Source organism: Diceros bicornis (genome assembly GCF_020826845.1).
Source record: "Diceros bicornis minor isolate mBicDic1 chromosome 39 unlocalized genomic scaffold, mDicBic1.mat.cur SUPER_39_unloc_1, whole genome shotgun sequence".
In the NCBI taxonomy this organism is placed as follows: domain Eukaryota; kingdom Metazoa; phylum Chordata; class Mammalia; order Perissodactyla; family Rhinocerotidae; genus Diceros; species Diceros bicornis.
This window is the reverse complement of record NW_026690915.1, coordinates 1,574,398-1,585,047: the sequence shown is the minus strand read 5'-3', so window position 1 is coordinate 1,585,047 and position 10,650 is coordinate 1,574,398. Positions and strand designations below refer to the sequence as shown.

Here is a 10,650-nt window from a genome sequence, read left to right as displayed (position 1 = left end):
AGCAGCAGACTGACCCGACAGTTACTGTGCTGGAACGGGAGAGGCAATCAAGGAAAGCGGATATCCGAGGGCGGGAGGCACCTGGGCGTCTGACGGCTTTGTAACTGGGCAAACCTTCAAGAACAGCTCCATTCCAGCCTTGGCTTTGATCATTCTCTCCCGGCACTTTGGAGAAATGGGGCATATTTTCCTCCACAAAACCCCAGGGCATCTGACAAATCAGCGTCCTGCCGTCCCCCACTCCTGGGTCGGGTCAGGGTTTGGGCTTGGCCAGGAGCGGGATGAGTCCCACACTTTCATTTCCCAATGGCTCTCCCGGGGATTCACCAAAACTCTGCTGGGTTCCCCAGCACCCCGACATCTCGAGGGTCCCCCTCCTACCACCGACTGGCGTCCTCTTGAGAAAATTCACTTTCACATGAGCCCAACCACAAACCAAAGGAACCAAAAACAAAACTCCAGGATGAAAAAAGACACACATTATACAACTTCAAGCCAAACAACGTCTGGATGAGCTGCTCTCTGTAATTATCCACGTGGGGCGCCCCTCCACTGGATGGATGGACACTGAAAGCTGCCCACGGCTTGGGGTGAACCTAAGAGAATGCAGCTCGGCCCGTCACTGGGGCCACACGGGCTTGGCCACTTACTGGTAAGAGGAGCAACGCGGCTGAGTCCACAGCAAATGCGGGAAACCTGGACTTCTGGGTTGAACTCCATCAAGCTGAAGAGAGTGGGTGGAATCACTTCCGGAAGAGCAGTTTCCACTAGGTTTGGTCCTTTGCCAAGAATTCCGTAGCCTCAGACAAAAACATGTCCTTCTACATGACAGTAAAAACAGCGGTCAGTAAGTCAAACCAAGTGCAGCCCTCTTCACCAGAAATTCAAACTGCACCGCCGGGATGCTTTAGATCCACAGGGATTGTTTTCTCCTCCTTGCTTGGCAAAAACACATTAATGACACTTGGAAAAGAATCAGTTTCTTTTCTCCTCTTTTAAATTCTTACTCTGGGCGTATGTCAAGCAAACTAACCAAGCTCAGAATACAAACTTCCCACACCTGGAGGGCAAGCTGGAGGGGCCTAGTCAACAAATCACCCAGAAACCCCATGTGAACACAGGAGAGCCTCAGAAGGGCAGTTGTCCCCCTACTAACAGGTCTAAGATTCACACTGACCAGGAGGGCAAGCCAAGTACAAAACAACTTAGGGCCAGATGCCGATAACTCTCAGAAATGATGTTTTGCTTATAAAAAGTGGAATACCCATCAGTGGTGCCAGATGTTTCATCCCAGGGGCATAGACCTCAGCGTCGAAACCCTAAGGCTCTTCTCCCTCTGTCTCTGTTTCTTGGTGCAGCCTCTCTGGAGGAGGCAGGGCCAGAGTCTCTGGCCCAGGAGACGGGAGGGGGTGAAAGCAGTTCCTTCTCCACTCCAGAGGTTTACTACAGAATTACTAAGCTCTGGGCTGGCTATTTGTCTACAGAGAAACCAGGGCTACTATCGTTCTGTCAGGAACGTCACCCTCACCCTCTATTAACTGAACTCACTCTAACTAGGTCTTCCCACAGCCACGTTCCCTCCCTCAGGCTGAGGTCTGTGCCTGTGAATCCAACAGACACCGACCCTTCACCATCGACCCCTCTAGAGCTTCCCAATGACCTGCCTGCAAGAGGCTCTCACCATTTCATACAGCACAGCCAGTGCCCCTACACGCCATGTGCTTAACGGTCCCCACAACTGAGAAGGGCAAGTACTGGGGGACGTTCACCCGAGTCACAGGAAGGGTCCATACTGTTAGGAAGACAAACCGGTGAGAACTTGGAAGGATTCTGGTGAACGGAAGGAGCAGATAAGTGCCAGGTCATTCATTCACTCCACAAATATGTCCCAAACAGCAAACATACGCTATACATCTAACTGGTGATGGGAACATGAGGGGAAGGAAGAGACCCGGTCCCTCTCTCTGAGTTCAGTCTAGCGGAGGAGGCAGAGGTCAGCCAGAATTATCACCCAATTAATCTGTGCTGACTGCAAGGATGGCAGGACAGGGGCCTCCGTGAGGAAACTCAGGGAGCCTGAAGTAGTTCATGGGCAGGAGCGTTCAGGAGGCTACACTCTATCCACGCAGTCTGAGGGATGAGTAGGAGTGTGGAGGGGAGGGGAGAGCACGGTATTCCACGTAGGGGAGACAGCACCTGCACAGGGAGGGAGGGGCCATGGCCCACTGAGGGAGTTTAAACAAGGGCCCAGTGGATGAAGTCAGGGGACGAGGGGGAATATTTGCAAGACGCCAGTGGGGAGCAGGGAGGGCAGATCATGCAGGATGCTGTAGACCACGGAAGGGTCTGGTCTTTATTCTAAGCAAAATGCGTAGCCGGTAAGTGTTCTAAGTAAGGAGTGGACATGATTCCTAGAGGGGAACGTGAGTGGACGTGGCAAACAGTGGAGAAGGAGCAGGTGGGGGACGAGCAGGGGTTCACTTTTGGACCCACTGAACTCACAGTGCTTAGAGATGGCCAAGGGCAAACGTCAAGTGGCACTGAGAGATGTCTGCACCTCCCAAGAGCATGCTGGGCCTCAGCTGCCAGCTGGAGACTCCTGAGCACACAGTCGGTGACTGCAGCCACGGTGAGGGTGAGACCTTCTGAAGGAGAAGGCAGAGGAAAGGAGGAGAGCACAGTCCTGCCATGGGGACCTCCGACATGGGAGGGCCTGGCCCAGGAGCACAGCCAGGAAACGAGCCCAGAAGGAACGAGAAAGGAAGAGAGCCCTCAGAGAGCCCAGTCACAGGGGCGAAAGGAAGACCGCTCTTCACCAAGATGCTCGGCACGTCACAGCCAATGTCAAACGCTGCTGAGAGATCAAGAAAGGGAAAGATTGGACAATGGTCTCCAGGTGCTTTATTCTTGTTTTCAGCAACATGGAGGTCACCGTAACCCTAGCAAGAGCCACTCAGCAAACTGATAAGGGTGGAAGCTGAGTGGAACGGACAGACTAATGAGAAGGAGACAAGGACATGGGGACAGTAAGTCAATGCAGCTCCTGAGAAGTCTGGCCTAGAAGTGGAGGCAGGAGGTGAAGCGAAGGGGTGGGACTTGGGGGAACGGGAGGACGTGGAGGGCTCCACACAGGGCCCCTTAAGATGGAAGACACCTGAGTCATGTGTAAATGCTGATGGCGAGGGACGAGTAGACAGGGAGAGGCTGAAGTTGTGGGGAAGAAGGCCCAGCAGATGGAGTGAGGCTTCTGAGGAACGGGGGGGGAGATGGGATCCAGGACACAGAGAGAAGCATCAGCTTCAGCAGGATGAGACACGCTTCCCCCACCGCTATAAAGGGAAGGGACCCAGGGCGGGGACAGGTAGAGGCAAGTGTGCAGGAGTCCGAGTGGGAAACTGAGGGCTTTCTCAGCTGACGGCATCTGTTTCCTCTATGAAACAGGAGGCAGGTTCTTCTGCTGAGAGTGAGAGATGGAAGGGTCAGCGGTCTGGAGGATGAAGTGTGGCCAACTTAGCTTTCTAGCAGGATTTGATCTTGGTGCCTCTGCTGAGGGATAACTTTGGAAAGGCAGATTCTAAGTGCTTTGGAAAGACAGATTCTAAGTGCTTTGGTGAAGACAGCAGAACAACAACAGTCCCTAAGTTGACTCAAAGGAAAAGAGGGGTTTACTGACCCAGAAAGTGTACACCTAGGTGAGCGAGGCTGGCAGAGCTGGGGCCTGGCCTCTGCTGCCTGGCTCGCAGAGAGCTTCTTTACCTAACTGTGCTCTGGCAAGGGCCACTGGAACGAAATCACTGTTGTCACTGACAGGGGGAGGCTCAGGCCACAGTCAAGATCACGGTTGTGGCGGGCTACTTCTAAAATGGCCCCTAGTGATCCCCGTCTCCTGCTGTTCACACCCACGTGTACTCCCCACCCTTGTGTGGGGGCTGGACCTAGTGGCTTGCTTCTCACAAGCAGAAGGCCAGCAAAAGTGAAGGGAGGTCACTGCCCAGATTAAAGGAGAGAACACCGGCTTCTGTCTCATTGGCACTCTGTCCTACCCTCTCATTTGGTCACTCTGACGGAGCCAGCTGCCATGTTGGGAGCTGCCACATGGAGAAGCCTACATGGCAAGGAACCGAGGAAGGCTTGGCCAGCAACCATTTGCTGGACAACTACCAGCAAGGAATTGGGGTCCCTGAATCCTGCAAACAACCATCGGTGTGCTCCTGGAAGCAGAGCCTTCCCAGTGGAACCCTACGATGACTGCAGCCTTTGAGAGACTCAGAGCCAAAGACCCAGCTAAGCCCCCCCAGATGCCTCACCCACAAAATTCAAGTGGTACTTCTACCCGCTGCTGCCGGCAGTATCAACTGGTAAAACTTCTGGAAAGCAATTTAACAACACATTCTGACAACAATAAAAATATCCTACTCCTTTGACACTCCTGGGATTTATCCTAGAGCAATAATCCAAACGAAAGAAAAAGTCACGTATGCACACAAGATAAATGTCATGATATCTCCAACGGCCACTGCACTCCGCCTCCAAAGAAGTATGCCACATGACAACAGGGAAAAGCTTACGTAATTATTTAATAAAATGGTAAAATGAATAATTAATTATGATAAATTAAATTGATGCTATATCATACAAATATTAAAAACTGTAACTGTGAAAACATTACCACCATGGAAAAATGCTTTATGTAAGTATAAATGATAAAACAAGCATATAAAACCACACCTATGGTGTGATTACTGTATACAAATGTGCACACATGGGGCCCATCCCGGTGGCGGAGCAGTTAAGTGTGCACGCTCCTCCGTTGCAGCGACCCGGGACTCCCAGGTACGGATCCCGGGCGTGCACCGATGCACCACTTGTCAAGCCATGCTGTGGCGGTGTCCCATGTGGAGTAGAGGAAGATGGACACAGATGTTAGCCCAGGGGCAATCTTTGTTAGACAAAAGAGGAGGATTGGCATCGGATGGTAGCTCAGGGCGAATCTTTCTCATCAAAAAAAAAGAAAGAAAAGAAAAAAAGGGCCGGACCCGTGGCTTAGCGCTTAAGTGCCTGCGCTCCGCTGCTGGTGGCCCCGGTTCGGATCCTGGACACCCACCAATGCACCGCTTCTCCGGCCATGCTGAGGCCGTGTCCCACATACAGCAACTAGAAGGATGTGCAGCTATGGCATACAACTATCTACTGGGGCTTTGGGGGAAAAAAAAAGTAGTGCACATATGAACGAGGACTGGAAGAAAACACTAGACAATGAACAAAGATGATATCATGTGCTGGTAGGATCACTGAGAATTTCTAAAAGATTTAGTCTTATATTTAACGGCCCTCCCTTCAGACCAATATCAGAAACAAAAAGGTTAAATATACAAGCTTGAGAAAGTTTCTCAATCATTCCTCCCTGCATTAATTACATTCTTCTCAAATCAGTGAACATCAAGCTCCTTTTAGGGGACACTTGTTTTCTCTTTGAAAGCCTCATACAGTTTCCTGTCTCTGCTGAGAGAAAGGCTCACAGCTCCTCTGCTGACGGGTGGCTTTAATCCTCCACCCAATCCTTTATCCGTTCCTTTCCATGGGAGCTGGGATGAGGGCACTGGGAAGGGACAAACAGAGCAGTGGCCCCAGGAAGTGATAAGAGAGGTAAGAGTCAAATGAAGGCAGGTGGTTTTAGCCCATGAGAGCCCCACCGCTCACAGCTCCAGACTGCACCATCCCAAGGGGGTGTAAGGTCCACTACCTGTTTGCCCAGCTGCGCCCCATCCACCAGAATAGACTTCTCCTTTATCCGTTAGGAACAGACTATGGTCCTGACCACAGGCGACCTATCAGACGAACAGAGGGAAGGCTGATGAGAAGAAATCCTTGGAAGCCCAGTGTCCTGCTCAAGGGACGCAAAGTACGGGAGCATTCCCTACTGCTCCTGAGCCCGTAGGGGGCCGGATCCAGGCAGGCTGCCCCACACAACCTCCACTTCTTATTCTTTCTCACTCCACTGCAGCCTGGTTTCTGCCTGCCCCTCCACTGACGCGGCTCTTGCTAAAGGAAAGGGCCAGATGTCCTGAGGAGAAGACCCAAGAGCTCCTCCATCCCAGTCCATCCCTGTGGAACCACTCCCTCCTCCACAAGCCTTTCTCTTCCCCATCCCTCTCTTCTGCCTCTCCAGTAGCTTCCAATCTTGTTCCTTAGCTCAGCCCTACTGCTTACCCTTCAGTGTTGGAATCCTTCTCCAAGGTCTGTCTTCTGCCCTCTTCTCTCCTCCTCTTCACGCTCCCCTGGGAGGCTGCATCCATTTCCAAGGCTTTCCCTCTCACCTCTACCCTGCTATCTCCACTCCCAACAACTCTACTGAGTTCCAGATCTGCTTTTCTAACTGCCTAATGAAAAGCACCGTTTACTAAATGCTTATTATGCCAGGCACTGTGCTAAGTCAATAACCAAGAACACCTACGAAGAAACTGAATCTCAGAGAAGGTTGGTAACTTGCCCAAAGTCATCCAGTTAATATGTGGGGAAGCAGGGACTTGAATTCGCATCCATGGGACTTTCAAGTCTGTGCAAGAAGCACCACACTCTACTGCAAACTTAAAAGCAAATTCACTCTCTACCTCCTCCTCGCGTCTCCCTCCCACTCAACCCAAGCCTGCCCCTCCTCCAGGACTCCCCCATCTGAGTTGAGAACATCAGCAGCCACTCATTTGCAGGTGGAGTCAGGCTCCACCCCTTCTAGCTCACTCCCTGGACCTCTTATCAAGCCCCACATCTGGTCAATCCTCCTTACATGTCTCTCCACCTGTCCCTTCTCCCCACGCCTTCCCAAGTGGCCTTCATCACCTCCTCCCCCAACCCTAGAAAACCCTGCATCACTCACTCTCCACCTGTCTTCCAGCCTATGCCACAGCAGTCCCCTGTAAGCATGCCAAACTCCAGCCACCCCGCATGCTCTCAGCAGTTAAAGTCTCCACCTGCCCCCTCCCCTCTGCCATGAAACCTTTCCCACCCTCCATCCCCAGCCTATCTGGTACATGCCTCTGCCACCTCCTCCACGATGCCTTCTCTCCCTTCCATTCCACCGCACGGACTTAACAATTCCCCTTTTGGTACTCTTATAGCACTTTCTAGATGCATTCACTTACGTATTTAAGGATTGATCTTAGCTATCTACCACGTGCCAGGCACTGCCCCCGGGGTGGGAATAAATGGTGAGCAAGATAAAGGCAGCCTGGAACACACACAGTGCCTGGACACACTCGGGTGCAGCTAGTTTTTTAACCTGTCTTTCCCACTACAGTGTTATCCCCCCAAACATTATCAAACTTCATACCCCATGATCTACGATACATCCTGGCCTATAGTAGGCAGCTAATAATTTTTATGAAACATCTTATTAATTCATAAAATCCCTCTACCAAATTTGCCATCACCCCACCCAAATTTCACGCTTTCAGAAGTGCCCCAGGAGTCAGAATGAGTGGCTCTCAGCCCAAGCCTCTTACCTGGACCACCTGTCCACTGACGTCCTGCCTTCTATGGACTTTGTGACTTTCGCTAATGACTGAGGGCAATCTGGGTAGAAGCAAGACATATGGTCATAGTAAGCACTGTGGGGTTCTGGCCTCTCCTCTGTCACCCCTAACTGGTGGCCCCCCACACACATAACTATCAGGGAAACTCTCAAGTTCAAATAGCAGGCAGAGGTAGACCCAGGTGGGAAAGTAACACAAAACAAATAAAATCGCTTGGTGATTTTAATACGCTGCCAGAGTTGAGACTGGTGTTTAGACCCACCAGCATAATGCGAGGATCTAGAGAGAAGCTTTTTTAAAGACAAACAGACATAGAACTGAAACAGAGAAATTTTTGAAGGTAATCAATTTGGTTAAAAATAAAGAGTGAATCCAAAGAAAGTCCAGGTATCCCAATCAATGCTCATGCACCTGCCCTCCCAGCAGGCTGATGCTCCCCCTGCGATGGAACAACACTCTCCACAGCTCTCTGGGGAGTGCTCACTGCTCCTCTCAGGCATGAGGAACCTTGCTTGGTACTGCTCTGTGGCTCTATCACACAGTAATCACTCCGGAGATGTTTAATGCTCAACACAACTTGGGGAGGGGTAGTCCTTGTGGGAACTCACCTGTAAAGTTCATTTTCCACCACCTTCCTTCCACATTGTCCGTAATAGCTGTTTGCCAGGCTGAAGACTAAAGAATACCACCACCAATGAAATCAGTTCTACAGGTGTGTGGAACCCAAGAATGTCAGGACTGAGAGGGGGTCTGGAAAGTGGTCCTAGTCCAACTGCTCACCCAACTGCCACTGGGTTTCCTTCTCCAATATTCCCAGCCAGTGCAGGCACACCTCCAGGCATGCTGGGGTGCAGACCTGCTGCAACAGACTGGGACACCTGTACTTTCCCTCTGCTTCCCCTCTGGGCCCTCGTTCTGCCTCTCAGGAATTCCATAAGAGGCGAGTACCTCCTGTGAAAGGCCTCAGCACCCCCATTCCTTGGACCTGTCAACAGGCTGCCCTCGAGGCCAAGCCCCCTCTGGAAAGAGTTTCTAAACACCACCTTGGCCTTTTCCTACAAAGCACCCCTAGCCAGAAAATGAAATGTGAAAAATTTAGTCGAGGTGGCTTTCCCTGGGATAACCACTTTTTTGGCGACGATCAGGGTTACCAAGGAGCCTGGACTCTGAAAGCCCCACCTCTTGGAGGAAGCGTTAGCAAACAGCCTTCTCTCAGTACAATAGAAAAAACCGTCTACATACGCAGCCTGGCTCAGTGACTTCACGGCAAAGGGAGGCCTTGATGAGGCTGCCTGGTGTGCGCTGTCACGTTTATAAATACCTGAGATTTCCCAAGAACCACAGAGTGCAGAAACAGAAGAGAGTCAGCAAGGTCTGCCCAACACAGCTCTCTTGAGCCATCCTACTGATTTGCCCCGGGAAATTCCAACAGCTTCACAAATCACATGTGGCTCAATCAAATGGTCAACTTCAGGCCCAATGGCAAGAAACTGGTCCCCCCACCCTCCACCAATCTCCAACAGGTCAATTCACCTCCTTCACCGTCTGTCAGGACCAGAGAGTGGGCTCTGGCACAGGAGACTTGTACACCTGTGTCTCCTGAGGTCTATCCAGAGGCAGTGGGACAGGTGAGAGCTCTAAAACACACTTGTCTCCCCTCGCTCAAATGAACACAACCGGGGTCAGTGCACTGATGCAGAGTCAGAGCATTTCTAACATGAGAGATCACTGCCCCATCCTCACGTTGTTATGCAGTGAGATGGGAAAGACTTACTCAAGGTACGTAAGTTAGTGGCAGAGCGAGGAGCAGTCCCCAACTCCAACCCACTGCACCACATTGCCTCCACGACACACTGGGTTAGGGAAAAGCATCCTTAGTCTTTAAAGAAAGCTCTTCTCGTGTCATTTCACACCATTTGAACTCTTCAGGAAAGTAAAAGCAATAGCCACTTCCTGCAATAGCCACTTCCTGCAATAGCCACTAGGATTTCTCAGTAAGGTGAAGAACAGGATCTATATTATACGACAGCACTTAAAATAAAAGGAGGCAAAAAGAATACACAGACGCATTTGCTTGCACATGCATTAAATCTCTTCGGAAGGATGAACCGGAAACTGTTAACACAGGTTGTCTACAGGCAGAGAAACCATGGTGCTGGGAGGACAGAGGTGGAAAGCAGAGTCTTCATCATATGTTCTACTGTGCCTCTAGGATTCTGAATTATGCAAACATGGTATCTATTCATAATAGAAAATTTTAATTTTTAAATAAGCAAGTAAGGGGGAAAGATGTTTAGAAGTCACTCTAAAGAAACTTATTGTTCTTTACAATCCTACCGAGGAGGCCAGATGGGCTATGTAGGGAACGCCTCTTGCAGGTTTTAAACGATGACCTTCTGAATATTTACAATGGAGGCTAGAGTTCAGGAGAAGGTCTGTGAATGCACTGGTTCTCAACATACTCCTTACTAAGGATCCCCTACTTTCTCCTATGATCCCCATCTTTCAATAGATCTCGTCTACCAAATAAATGGCATTATGACTGCTATAATAATACACTTGCCCATTCGTATTCATCAGTGAATGATATAATTTCCAGACAACTTTTTACCTGCATGAAATATCTGGTTTATCTCAATGAGATGATGTGATTCTAGGCAAAATCAAAGAAAATGGACGATGTTGTTAGCTTATATTAGTAGCTGAAAATATGAAGTACTTTAAAATACTGACAAGTGATTCACATCCCCCATTACTATCTGCATAGACCCCTAAGGGCCTGCGAAGCAGTAAATACATAACATCGAAAGGGAATCTGGCTCTAGGTCCAACTACCAATTGGCAGGAAATACAGAGGACAGAGGATCATGTCAAACGGCACCACAGGGATGCATTCAACAAATTGCAGACTGGAAAATTCTGTAGAATAAACAACGTGACATCATTAAATAAATATCAAGGAGAAAAGATTAAAACAGACTTAAAAGACTATAAAAGTCTTATCAACCAGTTGCCACGCCTAGACTTTCTCTGGCCCTTGATTCAAATAAATTTTTAAATTTAAAATAAAAATCTATTGACAGTTCGGAGACAAAAGGCAGTTTGAATGCTGACTACATAT

The 10,650-nt window shown here is 49.8% G+C and overlaps 1 long non-coding RNA gene across 2 annotated transcripts; it reads right to left on the bottom strand.

The window, feature by feature from the left end:
* Window positions 1-251: 251 nt before the first annotated feature.
* On the bottom strand, window positions 252-10,300 carry LOC131402291 (uncharacterized). Of its 2 annotated transcripts, XR_009218504.1 has the most exons (5): window positions 10,141-10,300; window positions 8,138-8,204; window positions 7,500-7,569; window positions 5,744-5,828; window positions 252-821 (listed from the first exon to the last, which is right to left on the bottom strand). It is a non-coding gene; the product is annotated as an uncharacterized LOC131402291 (long non-coding RNA). The 2 variants fall into 2 exon arrangements; XR_009218503.1 differs by lacking the exon at window positions 252-821 and having other exon boundaries at window positions 5,630-5,828.
* Between the last annotated feature and the right edge of the window lie 350 nt (window positions 10,301-10,650).